The following is a 17,481-nucleotide window of genomic DNA, read 5'->3' as shown; positions in this document are numbered from 1 at the left end:
GATGGAATATGTTTCCCCAAAGAGGTGAAATGCAATTGCAGAAAGAGACCCACTGGCCTCTCCAGGGATTGGGAGACTTGTCTCCATGGAACTTTTCTTGTCTACAGAGGGGAGATATGCCTTTCTCTCGGATACCTGGTAGATTCATCTCAAGCTTCTGGGAATGGATTTGGTTCGTCAGTGGCAACCCTTCAGCCTGTTCTCTTCTGTAGCCATGATGACTCTTAAGTTTTGGATAAACTCCTGAAACATGCCTTTACTGAGTCAGATTCTCCTGGGGAGTCCGACAGAAGACTGTCTGAGCTGAACAGCATGTTGTTGATGCTAGTGTGCATTCTTTTCTCCCATCTGTGGAAGGTAGATGGTTTAATTTAGATATCCCCCAAAAGCCCATGTGTGAGACAATGCAAGAACATTAAGAGGTGGGGTGTTTGGATCATGATCGGTATAACCTAATGAGTGGATTAATTCACTGATATGGTTCTGTTGGTTGGTAACTATGGGCAGTTGGGGTGTGGCTGAAGGAGGTGGGTTACTAGGTATGTGTTTTGGGGTATTATTTTTTTTTTGCACTAGGGATTGAACCCAGTCGTACTTAACCACTAAGCCACATCCTTACCCCTTTTTGTATTTAGAGACAGGGTCTTACTGGTTGCTTAGGGCCTAACTAAATTGCTGAGGCTGCCTTTTAACTCGAGTTCCACCTGCCTCAGGCTCATAAGCTGCTGGGATTACAGGCATGTGCCACCGTGCCTGGCTGTTTTGGGGTGCTATATTTTGTCCTTGGTGGGCAGAGCTCTCACTCTGCTTCCTGGCTGTCATCCTGAACTTTTCCCCTCTGCCACCATGTTCTGCCTCACTTTGGACCCAGAGTGGTGGATTCAGCCGCCCATGGATGAACCTCTGAAACCATAAGCCCAAACAAACTCTCCCTCCTCTATGTTGTTCTTGTCAGGTCTTTTGGTCACAGTGATAAAAACTGACTAATGCAACTGTCAGTTACATTATTTATTATGTCTGCACATTGCAGTAGCACACTATAACCCAATAGTCCTCTACTTTTTTATTTTTAAGAAAAATAGGAAACTTTATAAACATTTCCCCTCACTTTAATTCTATTTACTCTTCCCATTCTGTTAGGGGAGGCACAGAGGAATACTATTATTGTTTTTTGTTTTTAGTGGGGCGTATTAGAAACAATAGAAGAAAGGTAGATCGATCAATGGATAGGTAGATAGGTGAGAGGGGATTTATTATGAGAATTGGTTCATGAGATTAAGGAGTCTGAGAAGACTCATGATCTGTCATCTGCAAGCAAGAGGACCAGAGAAGCCAGTAGCGTGGTTCAGTCCAAATCCAAAGGACTGAACCCAGCAAACCAATGGTGTAACTCTCAGTCCAGGGCTAAAGGCCTGAGAACCTAGAATTCTAATGTCCAAAGGCAGGAGAAGATGGGTGTCCCAGCTCCAGAAGAGAGGAGTCACCTTCCCTCTGCCTTTTTGCTCTATCTGGGCCCTGGTCCATTGGATAGTGCCCACCCATATTAGGTGAGGGTGGACCATTCTTACTCAGTTTGCAGATTCCATGCCAATCTCTTCCAGAAACATCCTCACAGATAAACCAGAAATAATGCTTTATGGGTATCCTTTAGCCTACTCAAGTTGGCACCTGAAATTACCATATGGTAAATAGTAGTCTTTGTTTTTATAATTGCTTGGGATGTGGAGAGGAAGGTGGATTTTAACTATTTCAAAGTACATAGATTGGTTCAACTAGTAAGGATTGTACCCCGACTTCCTTCCCTTTCTGGGCAGCTCGCATGCTCCCACCTCCCAAGGTGCTCCATGCTTTAGGACATATCCCCTTCTTGTGTCACTGGCCCAGGGCAATGTTTTATATTTGCACCTTGACCTCTGCCTCCTTTTAATCCTTCAACTTATCTATCTTCATTCACATTCTCCCTAGCCAGGGACAGAGGCTGAAGCTGGCTTGTATTGACTCACAAGCGCTGATGTTTAATTTTCAGAAATTTTATAAGCCAGTTATTATAAAATAGAACAACTATAAGAATTAAATTACAGAATTTTATCTTTAAATAATATTTTCTTATAACAAAGGCAATAACACTCAAAATTCATCACGCTCTGGTTATTTTAATGTATGTTCCCTTATCTGTGCTCTTGAGGTTGTTTATATCTATTGTAACTATATGGTAGAGATAATATATACTAAGGCTCACCTGTGTCCTCTTTTTCCAACTCTGCATTTCATGATGCCATATTGGAGCTTGAAATCAGTCATGGTTATAGTTCATGCCTTATAAATTGGATTACAAGTCAGGGTTGCTTCCCTACCCACAGATCCTGTTATAAATATTTATCAGCTCACCGTGGTCTGTAGTTCTCAAATCCTTAGATCAGAGTTTCTCAACTCTGCACTATTGACATTTTTTTTCCAAACAATTCTTTGCTGTAATTCTTGTGCATTGTAGAATGTTAAACAGCATCTCTGCCTCTGGCCACCTGTACCAGAAGCACCCCTTCCCTGGTTGTGACAATCAAATATGCCTGGAGATGTTGTCAGATGTCCACTAGCGGGGAAGTTATTGCCAGTTAAGAAACACTGGCTTAGACAATATCATTTGCACATGACTTGCTTTTCTCCCCTTTTTAAACTTTAACATGCCCTTGATAAATATTTATTTAGTGCTTATTATGCATGCAGATACAATGATAAACAAGATAAGCAAAGGCCCTGCCTTCATGAAACTCTAGTCTAAAATCATGAAATGGTTATGCAGATGTTACCATCTCCAAGAGCTGCTCACCACCATCCATGATCAACTCTGTGTTCTTCAGCATCACCATTGATGACAACCCTCGAGTTGTGTCTCCTATAAACTGTTTGAAGACAAAGTCCTAAAGACAGCAGAAGACTTCTGTGCTCTAAGCACTGGAGAGAAAAAAACTGGTATAAGCATTCCTTCGTTCATAGAATTATTCCAGGATTTGCATGTCAGTGTAGTGACTTCCCATGCCACCATGGCACTGGTAGCACTGGGGGATGGTAGCAAGTCCACGTACAGGGAGAAATTTGATGATGATCACTTCACCCTGAAGCACATAGGACCTGGGATGTTGTCCATGCAAATGCTGAACCAAGCACAAACGGTCCCAAATTTCTATCTGCCCTGCCAAGACTGAGTGGTTGGATGGCCAGCACGTGGTCCTGGGGAAAGTGGAACACAGCTTGAATGTTATGGAAGCCATGGAGCACTTTGGGTCCATAATGGCAAGACTAGCAAAAAAAACAAAAACAAACAAAAAAAAAAAAAAACACCATTGCTGAAGGTGGACAATCCTGACTACCAGACCATTCTGGGGAATGGCAAGCCCCCTTCCACCCCATCTGCTTGCAATACCTTATGATATTTGTGCTCTCACTGCAGTTCTTGGGGTTCCACATTTTCCTTATTCTTCTCGAAGTCTAGCTGGAATGCAGACTTAAGTTTGCAATTATAAAATAAAAACTACATAAATGAAAACCATGGACTAAGCTGGAAATTTGTTGCTCATCTGCGAAGACTAGAACATACACTAATGTGTTTGGTAGTTGATAATGATCTTTATTAATTCTGTCAGTACTAATTGTAAATTATATAATGTTTATGGTCCTCCTTCAGGGATGATGATGATTGTCTCTCCTGGGTACAGGTCAGTGTCAACAGTTGTGCCTCTCTGGGGATCACTAGTAGATCCAGGAAGACAAGTAGCTTATTTAACATGCCAGTTTCAGTATAGTGGCTGGTGCAGGGAGGAGGATTGAGAAGTCACCCCAAGCTCATTGAGCAAGCATGCTATGAGGGCCACCAGTAGCTCTGGCTGGAGAGTTTACTAGGAGAGTTTACATTATATAATTTACAATTACCATCTCCAAATGGGGACTGCCCAAGATGGAGATTAAATGGGGAACACAGCCAGATCTCAGGGATCTTAACTCCTGTGAGGACCTAAGGGGAGCTGAGTCATCAGGTCTCTGACCACACCAAGGCCGCACCCAGCCAATGCTGATCAGCCACCAGACTTCAGCACTGAGGCCTTCCTGGGTGAAAACTAAAGGCACTGGGAGACGGTGCAAGGACCTGCACCTCTGAACCAAGTGGACCAAGGCCCTCCCTCCTCTTCCCCACAACCGCAAAGCCAGCTCTTCTGCCAGGGGCCATCTTGAAGAGGAATGGGAAACTGGGAGAGGAAAAGTTCAAGACTGAAATATGTAGGAGACTGTGCCAGTTATTGGATTGGGTGACAGAATCTAATTTTCCTTCTCTGACCGCTAAGGAGAAGGAAGGGCTCAGGAGAAAGATTAGGTTGGTAAGAGAAAATACGGCAGTCACATTTTCAAGCTAAATTTAGGGTAACTTAAATTTGAACTTGTCAAAATGGTCTTTGCCTTGTATCTGTCCATAGGTGTGCACATGCACACACGTTCGTGTCCACACAAATGAAGTTTCTGTTAGTTTTTTCCTGTTCCCCATCAGCAAATCCATATTCACAAAAGGATTAGTGAGAAATGTAGACATTACTAGAGATTTCAAAGGGGAGATGGAGGAGAAGGTTTCATTGCACACTCCACAGCGAACAGGTTCATATCCCTCTTTGATGTTCATCATTTCTAAGATGCACCTTTTTCATTGAATATTTGATATCTTTGAAACCAGAATCTTACTGACCAGGATGGTGTAATTGGGAACATGATTTTCTTTGTGGTAATACATAAAATAATGGTGTGTTCTACATTGGCAATTGCTTATATTTGGTAACATCCTTATCATCTTCTGTTTGCTGTCCTACCTCAATTGGAACCAGAGACTTAGCTGCTAAGGTCACTGAGCAGGGTGACTCAAAGCACAGACTCTACAGTCAGGCCATCACTCATGGGCCCCACCATTCATCCACTAAGTGATCTTGGTTAAGGTACTGAACTTCTCTGAACCTTTGTTTCCTCATCTGTAAAATGGGAACAATATTACTAACTACTGCAAAGGATCGTAAGACTTAAATGAATTGATAGATATGAAGAGAATGGAACAGTACGAGGCAGAGATGAGTACCAGAAAAACAGTTTTCTAGTTACTACCTTTTTAGTTCCCCGCACCCTGGCCCAGCCTCCTGTTGCCTATTGCTTTATTCCTTCCTTCCTTCCTTATGTTATGAATAACGGCTACATGGCCACTATTTGCTCTTTGAATGCACCTTCCAGATCTTGCCTATCTTCCCCATGTGGCTTAACTAAGAATTTCCTCCAGACAAATATGTTCTCTCTTAGGGGAACTCCAACAAGCAAAGATGGCTGGGTGTGGTGATGTACTTTGGTGATTTTGTCAGGAGCATCTGTGACGGAAGCAAGAGATGGTGAGGGATGAGCCTGATGGGGCAGGGCTGCTGTGTTGGAGAGTTTTAGCATAGAGGATGGGAAAAATGGCCTGGAGTCAGATGGCCATTCAGAGCACAAACAGGATGCTTCTCCCAGACGTCTCTTAATAGCCTTTGTATTTTGACAGCAGCCTTCTGTGGTATGGACACCCATCAGGCCTGCCCATCAGGATCCAGAGGACTTTCACACCTTCTTCTAGTCTCTTGGTAGGGGTAGCAATGCTTCTTCCCAGGCTGGCCCTGGGAGATAAGTCAGTGAAGATGACCTGAGAGATCAATCTGGGCTCAGGAGGAAGGTGGAGACTGCAGATCAGATATAGAGGCCTAAGAGAAAGCTAGGCAAAAACAAAGAGTCACTGTGACACAGCTGGGTCTCAGGTGTGTCACAGGCTGCCTGCCCTTGTAGGCTCTTCCAGACTCTCGATGTTGGAGTGTGAGTGGCTTCGGTCCTGGCACTCACTTCAGTGAAGCTGGACAAAACAGTCAACTGTCACAAATGGAAAATTTCTTCTGTGTGGGGCTTGCTCTTCTAGCTCCAGAAATCAAACACACTGAAGGCAGAGTGTGTCTTGCCCCAGGGTGGCCTGTTCCCCAACGGGCCTGTATATTTGTTTATTTTGCTGTGACCTTGTCTACAAGAACACATAGTTTTCTAGCTGGTCACGGTTGCAACAAAATAAGAGTTTTTGAATGAGGATTTAAAAAAAAAATTTTGTTGTTGTTATTTGGTTTGCTTTCGGTTCAATGAGTCAATGCTTTATTTTATTTTGAGTGTTTATAACACAAACTAAATGTGTGTAGGGTCCTGAACCTCCCCCCACAACTATTTCCTATTTGTTCCCAGAAAAATTCCAATGCCAGATTTTGCCATAGCAACCAGAGACAAATATCAAGACAGCAATGAGAGCTAACTGAGAAAAGTTTCCTTCCAATGTGGCTTGAGTTTGGGTAGGGCATCCATCTTCTGTGCAGAGCCCTGGGAGGCAAGAGGAGGCCCTGTGGTCTTCCCTGGGGTCAGTACAGTCCAGATCTGTCACCATCCAGGCCCCATCAGGAAATGCTACTCTCAGCTGGCCAGGCCAGGTGCAGAAGCACTGCCTTGCTTGCTCCTTGGGTTTTGCAAAGGTTGAGTATTGACCTTTTTTTGTGTGTATCAAGTTTTCAAAGTTAAATGTATTAAATTATTATTCCAACATGCTTTCCCTCTGAAGAATTTCATAAACAAGTCTGCTGTTTGCTTCCTAGTTTCCCCTTCAAATGCTCTTTGGCAGAAGGCAGGGTATACAGGAATAAGAAAACGAAACAACATGACATGAGAATTTTCAAATATTTGTTTATGATGTCATCAGACTATGCCATTTTGTCATTTCTGTCATGGTGGTGTCATGAGGTCAGATTATTCATCCACAGGTAAAGTTTCTCTTCTTGCTGAAAGCACACTGGGGTTTTGTGTTATTTCATGTGTTGGTTTGGTTTGAGCCGGTCAGTATTTAACAACTGGTTCTCAGAAATAAACTAGTCTAGATTTGTAGAGCGTGCCAATTTCTGTGGTGTAAATATTTCCACCACAGCTGCTTTCGAACTACCTCATAATGTGGCTGCAAAGAGATGAAGGCTGTGGACTCTAGGGTGTTGGGGGAGCTGGCTGTACTGTGTTGTGGAATCTGTGAATCTGGGCCAAGGGTTCTCAGCCTTAGCACTATTGGTTCTGGGGTTTGCTTATTCTACAGTCAGGCCATCACTTAGGCTAACCTGTGCATTTGGTATTCAGCAGAATTTCTAGCTTCTACTGACTAGATGCTGAGAGTGTTCCCCATAAGTTGTGACAACACGAAGTAATGGCAGATGTTGCCCAATGTCTCCTGAGGGGCAAAATCACCCCCCAGTGGTGAACCATTCTGCATGGATAATTTTTAGAAAGTCCATTCAGCAGACAGTAGGCCTTCACACTGTTTGGTATGAGGAACTCTGAATATGCATCTAAAAGAGTTCTGTCTTGGCATATTAGATGTGGCATTTTAAAACATCAGAGTGCACTTCCTTGGGGAGTTCTGAGAAACTTTGCTATAAAGAGTTAAGGCATTGAGACAAGACTTGGCCACAAGGGGACAATCCAGGAAATTCCATGGATTAGATTTAAATAGAAGATAGATCATGACAGACTGCAGTGGTCCCTTGGTCCAATATTTTCTTTGTACAGATGAGAATGAGACTCTGAGACAAAGAGTGACTTGTCCAAGGACACGGAGCAAGGTGCACAAGCTTGGGAGAGCTGAGGCCACGTGTGGTGAAGTTTCTCTGTGACATATGGATGGGCACTGACTCCAACTGGTCACTGTACATGTTTTGTGAGCTTTACAGTGACATCTCCCTATCCCTACCTTGCCACCTCCTTGGAAATATCTTCTCAGGAAAAACCACATTATAATGGCAAACTTCTGTTTCAGATAGAATTATTCCCATCAGCTGCAGAAGTGAATGGTTTTATCCAAATGTTCTATGCAGGAGGGTCAAGCTGTTTGTTGTTAAAGAATAAATGTTGACAATTGTTATGGATTCCTTGTTCCCTCCTTCCCACATCTGCTCTGGGACTTCTCATGGATGAGAGGCCATTCCCAAAATGATCTCAGAAAAAGACTGATAGGAGAAACTGACTTTTCAGTAGGAAATGTAAGATGACAAGATAAAGTCAGTTAAGAACTAAGAAAGTCCTTCTGAGTTTGCATTGAAAATATATTTGAATGCACAGAGGGGCCCCATCAAGGAACAATTAGAGAGAGGCCATCTCCATCAGCAGAGTTCCTTAGCCATTGGACGTTCCAGGGTAATTGGGGCCTCACGCACCACTAGGTCAGTACACCTCAAATGTCAATCAGTTCCTCACCAGGAGGGCAAGGCTGCTTGTATTTGCAGGGGACAGGGTGAATGAAAGTGACAGGAGTGCCTCAACTCTTTAAAAGAGTCTTTAAAAGCACACTTCAACACTTAAAAGAATTAAGCTTCAGTGGTTTTATATGGGATAATTGAACACTGCAGATCAGTTTTTCACTCTAAGAAGTGTTTTGCTCTTGAGAAAATTTGGCACCTCCAAAGCTTATTGTCACCACCTCATCCTTCTGACACTGTCCTTTGCCATAGCTCTGCCAGGTCCACAGAGGTCATGCAGATCACATGGAACACCTGTCCATTTCCTCCCATCTGGGGGTAACTTGCACAAGGCTTTCAAGCCCTTTTGGGTGATTGGACTTTTTTGTTCTTTTCTTGGGGGACTGTTCAGCCTCAGCATATTGATCTGAAGGGGTGAATAATTCTAGGGTATCAGGCACTGGATCAGGCGAATGGGGGACATTTAATACAACTCTGTAGACCACTCCCTACTCAGTGATGTGTAGGCTACACAGCCCAATGAAGAAAGGCCTCAGGGAGATGGGGAAAAAACCCTCTCTTCTTCAACATAAATTTTTTTGAATGGTGCTAGGGATTAGAACCAGGGCCTTGTGCTCGCTGGGCAAGTGCTCTGCCACTGAGTTATATCTCCAGCCCATTTTATTTTATTTTGAGATAGGTTCTCATTACATTGCTGAGGCTGGCCTCTATCTTGTGATCCTTTTGCCTTAGCCTCCTGAGTTGCTGGGATTACAGGCATGTGCCATGGTGCCCAGCTTGGTTTTTGAATTCATGAGGAAGCTGTTAGCTCCACAATGAATAATTTTTTTCCCCCACAAAGTGGAAAAGGTTGCAACAACAGCTTTGTGTTCTAAGGACAGGCCCTATCAGACTTCATAGGCCCTAGATACCTGGGGGTGGGTATTAAGAAGAAAATAAAGAATTTTCTTTATAGTATTTGCCGTTGAGCCAACATTGGACGGAGACTTCAGGAGCTTAGCGCTGCGCTTTTGCACCATTGCACATGTTACAAGGGCCCTACCAAGACATGAGTATGTTGGTCATTGGAAGCAGCAGATTCCAAATGCTGCTTCCCTAGATTATTCTTTCAGAAGAATAGTTGTGCCAGCTACTCGTCTTTGTCATATGATCCTTCCCCCTCTGCAACCCAGATGTGAAAAGTGAAGAAAGCATGCCATCGGATTTCATTTCCAAAAGTGGAAATATACAATTTACTATGGGATGTTTAAAATATAAATATGCTCTTCCCCCTGCATATCCAAAGCTTTATGTGGACATAGATCTAAAGTGGAGAGCGAACAAATTCATTGATCCTCAGTGTGGACAGGGATCAATTAGGGTCAGCCTGATTGGTGGCTTCAGGCTGGGTGTGGGAGTCAGGTGGTGTCCTGGGACAGATCTGATCCTCAGTTTGTAGACTGAATGGCCCGAGTTAGGGGGAACCATTCGCCCCATTTACATTCACAAGCCTCATTTATTCATCAGAATGACTTCCTGGGCCATGAGCCACGGGAGGCCAGGACCCATAGTGCACTTCTTACCTCCAGTGCAAAGCATAGTGCCAGCCTATGATGGGTTCTTTTTTTTTTTAATGACTTTTTTTTTTAGTTAATGATGAACCTTTATTTTTTATTATTTATATGTGGTGCTGAGAATCGAACCCAGTGCCTCACATATGCCAGGCAAGCACTCTATCACTGAGCCACAACCCCAGTCCTGATAGGGTTTTTTTCTTTTAATTTTATTTTTTATTCTAATTTGTTATATATGACAGCGGAATGCATTACAATTCTTATTATACGTGTTGAGCACAATTTTTCATATCTCTGGTTGTATACAAAGTATATTCACACCATTCATGTCTTCATACATATACTTTGGATAATAATGTCCATCACATTCCACCATCATTTCTAACCCCTGCCCCCTCCCTTCCCCTCCCACCCCTCTGCCCTATCTAGAGTTCGTCTATTCCTCGCATGCTTCCTCTCCCCCACAATCTCATTATGAATCAGCCTCCTTATATCAGAGAAGACATTCAGCATTTGGTTTTTGGGGGTTGGCTAACTTCATTTAGCATGATATTCTCCAACTCCATCCATTTACCTGAAAATGCCATGATTTCATTCTCTTTTATTGCTGAGTAATATTCCATTGTGTATATATATCACATTGTTTTTTATCCATTCATCTACTGAAGGACATCTAGGTTGGTTCCACAGTTTAGCTATTGTGAATTGTGGTGCTATAAACATTGATGTGGCTGTGTCCCTGTACTATGCTGTTTTTAAGTCCTTTGGGTATAGTCCGAGAAGAGGAATAGCTGGGTCAAAAGGTGGTTCCATTTCCAGCTTTCCAAGGAATCTCCATGATGCTTTCCATATTGACTACACCATTTTGCAACACCACTGATAGGTTCTTTTTAAAAGAAAAAGACAAACACAGGATGAAGAGTCAACTGCACATAGCTAAAGCATATGTACACACCCATGAAACCGTCATGCAATCAAGATGATGAACTTACCCATCACCCCAAATTTTCATGAGTACACTTGCAAGCCTTCTCTGGTTCTGCCCACTGTTTCCAGACAACCACTGTTCTGCTTTCTGTCACCATAGATTGGTTTGAATTTTCTGAAATTGTACGTCCATGGAGTCCTACAACAATAACTCCATTTGTCTTTGGTCTGGCTGTTCTCAGCATGGTTAGCTTGAGATTCATTGATGTTGTTTCATACATTAATATTTATTCCTTTATTATTGAATCGTCTTCTATTGTATGAAACCTGATACGTGTTTAATAAGTATTTATGGCCTGACATTAACCTGAAGGTCAGTACTTATAATATAATTTTGGGGAGAAGAAATAATGGTATATCGTTCTTTTCCAAGTGCATAGATTTATTTAAAGAGTAAAAATGAAAATCAGGATGTGAGTTGGCATGGTAGAGACTTTTCTCATTATCCAATGTCTGTTCTGTCTCTTTTCATAGAAATACAATGCCTGATTTTTGACTCGATACAGATCTGTATGGTATAAAGAGCATATTTGCCAGCCTTCTGTGAAGTTATGTGTGGTCATATGACTGAGTTGTGGTCAACATGATATAAGCAGAGGGGTGTGTGAAACTTCCTAGAGGTCTCATTGAAGGAAGGAGGATTTCCTCTTCTTCTTCTCCCTGTTTTCTGGAATGTAGCCATGATATCTGGTGCTCTGGTAGCCATTTCGTGCCAGAAGTGGCTTTTGAGGATGGAAGCCACTCAATAAGGTAGACTGGGCTTGGGTCTCTGATACTGTAGAGTGTGATGCAAGGCCTGGATTAATCATTTTTAGATTTCATGACTATGAGAGAAAAATAAAATTTTAAATCACTGCTTTTTTGTATTTTTCTTTTTTGCAGCTCAAACAATCCCAACTGGTACAGTTAGTAATGATAGATTGAGTTAGAACAAGAAGGAGCTTAATATTGCTGAAAAGTCATGCTAATGTGTCATTTTCACTTAGGGACTTTAGGGTATTTGTTTGTTTGTTTTTAGAGTTGGAAAGGTTTATTTAAGTGCTCATGGTTTTAGAGGTCTCAGTCTATCAATAGCTGGCTCCACTCCTTGGGGCCTGAGGGGAGGCTGAACATCATGGCAGAAGAGTATGGCAGAACAGAAGCAAGTCACATGATGATCAGGAACCAGAGAGGGACTCCACTCACAAGATACAAATATATATACCCCAAAGGCACACCCCAATGACCCACCTCCTCCAGCCAAATCCTATCTGCCTTCAGTTCCACCCAATTCCATCAGGGAATTGATTTACTGATTGGGTTAAGACTGTAAAAACCCAAACATTTTTACTCTAAACCTTCTTGCATTGTCTCCCAATGAGCTTTTGGGGGGACATCTCACATCCAAACTATAACATTCCACCACTGCCTCTCAAAAGCTCATGACTAACTCACAATGCAAAATGCATTTTGTCCATTTCCAAGAGTTCCCCCTAGTCTCAACAGTTCCATGATTGCCCCAAAGTTCAAGTCCAAAGTCTCCTCAGAGGCTCAGGGTAAGCTTGCATCATGAGCTTCTGTGAATATCAAAGCAATTTACAAGTATCCAATATATAAAGTTACAGAGTAAACATTTCCATTCACACACAAAAAAGGGGGGCATAGAAAGAAGGGATGGGACCAAAGCAAGACCAAAATCCAGCGGGGCAAACAAAGCCTGTAGTTCCACATCTGGCCTCTGGGGCACATGACATGGTGATGTTCTGTCCAAAGGGCTTATGTACATCTGCCCCATGACCTTGTTGGTTGCAGCCCAAATGACCTTTCTGTTGGCTTATCTCTGCTCAATTCCTGCAGCTTTCCTAGGATGATGTCCCATGTTACTGCTTTTCTTAAACTCAAGGCTCTCCACTGCAGCTTTGGCTTCCTCCTCACATATCCACACTTTGCCGTCTCAATGAGTTGCCCTTTAGTCTCTTAGACTTTCCTTTGAAATCTTGGTGGAAGCCTCTATGACCCCCTAACTCCAATATTGTGCATTCTTGCAGAACCAGCACCATGTGGATGATGCCAGGGTCTGTCACTATCTCAAGCAGTAGTGAAGCTTCAAGGGACCATGCCTGTAGCAGCTTCTGAGTGTCTGGGTGACTGAACATGTTGATAAAACTTCTTAGGTCTCCTTGTGCAAGAAGAATACCCCTTTGGTCTCTTAAAATAATTTTTACTTTTACTTCCTTGAGTTTGAGATGGATGTTATCTTGCTAGTCCCTGAGATACCCTCAAGCCATCTTTCTTATCATCTGTGGGAAAAGTCTTCAGCATTTTTTAATGGCAGTAATGTCTTTAACAATTTCCATTTCCTTAGCTCCAGTTTTATTCCCACATTTCAAGACTTTCAAATCTTTCTGCTCCTGATTATCAGAATAAATTTGGCTAAAAGCCACCAGCATTATCCATGCCACTGTCTGAATTCTGTCTAGAAATTTATTCTGCCAGATTAAGAAGTTCATCACTTTTAATCAGCTTCACAGAAAGTCTCAAGACATGGCCACAATGCAGACAACTTCTCAGACAGAACATAACACAAATGGCCTCTAGTCCAATTACCAATAGTGTCCATCTTTTTTCTCTGAGCCCTCTTGAGCCCTGTCTTCACTGTCCATGGTCCTATTGGCATTCTATTCTTCTGAGTTCCCACCAGAATCAGCCATTAAGCTCCACTTACACAATTTAAAGCATTTACAGCTTGCACTTTTAAACATCTTAAAATTTCTCCTCCAAATTTCCAAAAAACTCCAAAATCTTCTGAACCACATGGTCACGTTAGGAAAAACAATGACACCACTTCTGGTACTAATTTCTGTTTTAGTCAGATTTTTCACTGGTGTGATTAAAAGACCCAATAAAAACAGTTTTAGATGAGGAAAAGTTTATTTGGAAGCTCAAGGTTTCAGAGGTCTCAATCCATAGGCACCTGGCTCCATTGCTCAGGGCTTGAGCTGAGGCAGAACATCATGGTGGAAGAGTGTGGCAGAGGGAAGCAGTTCACATGATGATCAGACAGCAAAGAGAGCTGTAAGGATGTTTCTAACTAGAAGTTCATACACACTATTGGAGCCTCCTTTCATGAATTCTGGAAAAATCATTTCTTTCTTTATTGTTTTTAATTGGCATGTAAAAATCATACACGTGTGATGTTTGTATGCATGAATGCATTGTGTGATGTTCAAATTAGGATAAACATTTTACCTTCTTAAAATCTTATTATTTCTTTTTGATTAAAATATTCAAAATCCTTTCTTCTGGCTTTTTGAAGTATAGAGTACATTGTCATTATCTATGTCTTCCCCCATTGTGCAGTAGCACACCAGAATTTGTTACCCATAACTGTAAGTATCTCCTGATCAACATTTCCTTGACCATTCCCCCACTTTCTCAGTGTCTGGTGACCATCATTCTATGCTCAATTCCTATGGAATCAGCATTTTAATATTTTTCCTGGAAGTGGAATTATGCCTGGTTTGTTTCACTTAACATAATGATCTCTAGTTTCATCCTTGTTGCCACAAATGACAGGGCATTTTTATGGCTGAGTAGTGTTCCATTTTGTGTGGATACACCATGTCCTCTTTATCATTCATCTGCTGATGAAAACTCCAGTTGTTTCCATTTCTTGGTTATTGGATGACAAAGAATTCTTTAAAATTCTCCTTTTCCCACCCATGTAACTCTCCTTTCCATTTGAAGCCATCATAAGTATTTTATTTTATTTTAATTAAAAATTTTTATTTATTTTTAGTTTTTAGTTTTCGGCAGACACAACACCTCTGTTTGTATGTGGTGCTGAGGATTGAACCCGGGCTACACGCATGCCAGGCGAGCGCGCTACCACTTGAGCCACACCCCCAGCCCAATCATCTTCAGTATTTTAGACTTCTCAAAAATCATTATTTATTTTATATTTACTTATCTTTAACTTGATGGCTCTGATGGGATGTGGGGTTGTCCTAACCTCATTAAAGAAACTTACAAATTATGGTTATGATGGCTTATTTGGAAGTGTTCACTATACTTACCTAGTCTCAGTTACTGTGTACAATTTCTTGTTATGTTTAATTCTTAGTGATGTGAGGCTTGTGACTTTTTCTTGTTTGAAATATTTTAAACATACTTTCTTTTCAGAGTTTAAGTCCAGATGTCATTTATGCAGCAAAGAGAACACTGTAGAACAGTAGCTGTCAACTTTATTGATTGACTTAGCCACGGAACATTTTTCCAAATGGTGTCATATGTAAAACACACTCTGTAACATCTGTCAGAGCTGCTCAGGTGGACATGGAGGCAGAGGGCCCAGAGCCTCTCTAGATAACTCCCTCCTGTCCTTCCCCTCCTCTGTCATGATAGCCCCTGAGATGCAGTCTTAGAGCTCGGAGGCTCTGTGAAGGCAGCTAAAAGCCTCAGATTTAGAACATCTCCAAGAACCAGAATGTCCACAGAGCAGCTCAGATTAGTCAAAATTAAGTGACACAATGTCCAGATGTCAGGGCCTTATGTTTTACTCGTATGGGAGCCTCCAGGACTGTCTTTCAGACCTCTGCTCTTATTTTAGCTGCAGTTCTAAAGAACATTGCAATCTGGCTCAGAGCCAGACAGTCAGGCAGAGCCAGACATGGCAGAGGGGACCGGATTTTTAAGAAAGGCAAACATGAGATGTTAAAAACCATCTTCAGAGGTCATTTAAGGTAAATGTGGTCTCCTTAATATGTTTCAGTGGGTCCTAAAGGCACAATTTTATGCATTTAAATATATATTTCATATATTTTATAAAGTATATATGTGTATATGTGAATATTTATATGTTTTAATGGATGTGGGTATGTTATATATATATTATATTTATGTTTCATTTTATAATGATAACATTTATTAAAATGATTTTATGTGCTATGTACTTACTATTTTAGGTGCTTTCCATAGTTGACTTATCTCACCTTTGCCACTATTGCTTTGTGAAGTAGGCACCCTCATTATCCCCAGAGGCCCAGAGGAGTTCAGTCCCTTGCTTAATGTCACACAGCAAGCATGTGGTGAAGCTGGAATTCAAACCCAGGAATCCTGGCTCCAGGGCCAATGCTTTTAATATATTCCATACCTTAGGATAATTTCCCATATTTAAACAATGAAAGTCCAAACATCTGTGGCTCACAAAAATTTTCTGTTGTCTGGGAAACTCTTATCCAACATGTGGAAAACTCACTTGTCCTCCAACAATCCCGGGTAAATGAAAGAACAAATTGAATTGAGACTGGAATCCGGGTCTCCTGATGCTGCGTGTAAGGCACCCTCCCCTTGCCATGTGACTTGTGAGGAAAGCCAGGGAGACAGACTGACTGGAGCAAGTTGGAGCAATCAGAAAATGTCCCATGTCAGACCGCTGGCCCCGAGGGAAACACTCAGACCCAACCGCTGGCAAGATGGCTGCATTTTCGTTTGTATTATTGTCATCTTCTAGTGGCTCACGAGGTATCCTGGAGTTGACCGAAAGGCTACTGTATTTTTGAAAGGTATTTTTCTCTGGCCCGTGTTTATAGATTGTGGCAGAACAGTCAGAAGACTTCGAGCTTCAAAAGTGAACCCTGTTTCAAGTTAGCAAGGGCCACAGTGTGAGCTCTGTCTGTGTCACCCCAGGCGCTGGGATGTGCCTGGCTTCCTCTCCAAATTTGGTGCTATGCTTTGTGCTCAGGGGACTCAGGAATGACCCTGGCTTTTGCTGTAGGCCTGGATCATTTCTATCATTTTGGAATGAAACGGGATTCCAAGGGAAGCCTCTGATTATAGAAGGTCTACACTCGCTGAAGGAAGCCCAGAGCACATTTTTAAATCAGGCTGGAGCGTTCATTATTACACATCCCCATGAGATTATTTTGTTGCCAGTCATGGTGGCCCATGCCTGTGATCCCAGGGACTCGGGAAGCTGAGGCAAGAGGTTGGTGAGTTCAAAGCCAGCCTTAGCAATGGTGAGGCACTAAGAAACTCAGTGAGACCCTGTCTCTAAATAAAATTCAAAAAGGGCTGGGGATGTGGCTCAGTGGTCAAGTGCCCCTGAGTTCAATCCCCAGTACTAAAAAAAAAAAAGATTATTTTGTTGTAAGTGGATTAGTCACAGACCATATGTCACACACATACCTTGGTCTATCAACCAGACTTCAAGGAAATCAGGTTTCTTTGTTTTTTAAAAGAAGACACCCTCCTGCAAAGAAATGAGAATACTCAGCACATTTTTTGATGTCTTAGTGAAATCAAATCACTGGTAATTTGTTGATTACATCATACTATTTCAATCTAATCATGTTTAACTCACTCCCACCTTCCCTATACTTGTCTGTCTGGTGAACTCCTGTTCATCTTACAAAGTCCAGTATTTAGGTTACCATTCTTGTGCTATTCATGAGCATCAAGCACACCTATGTTACAGAACATATATCTTGCAATAGTTAATAGTTTTAAATCCACTGCCCTTACTAGGCTGTGGGTTTCTTTTGCTAGATGTGAGTCTTTTTTCTTTTCTTTGATACCAGGAATTGAACCCAGGGGCTCTTAACCACTGAGCCACATTCCCAGACCTTCTTAATATTTCATTTGGA

At 41.9% G+C, this 17,481-nt stretch overlaps 1 pseudogene; it reads left to right on the top strand.

Moving 5' to 3' along the window:
- The first annotated feature begins 2,835 nt into the window (after nt 1-2,835).
- LOC124077769 (peptidyl-prolyl cis-trans isomerase A-like) lies at nt 2,836-16,470 on the top strand (annotated as a pseudogene).
- The last annotated feature ends 1,011 nt before the right edge of the window (nt 16,471-17,481 follow it).

Source organism: Marmota monax, unplaced genomic scaffold (assembly GCF_021218885.2).
Source record: "Marmota monax isolate L192 unplaced genomic scaffold, Marmota_monax_Labrador192_F-V1.1 WCK01_AAM20220418_F8-fsc00077, whole genome shotgun sequence".
NCBI classification, from domain to species: domain Eukaryota; kingdom Metazoa; phylum Chordata; class Mammalia; order Rodentia; family Sciuridae; genus Marmota; species Marmota monax.
This window is presented reverse-complemented; position numbering and strand designations above follow the sequence as displayed.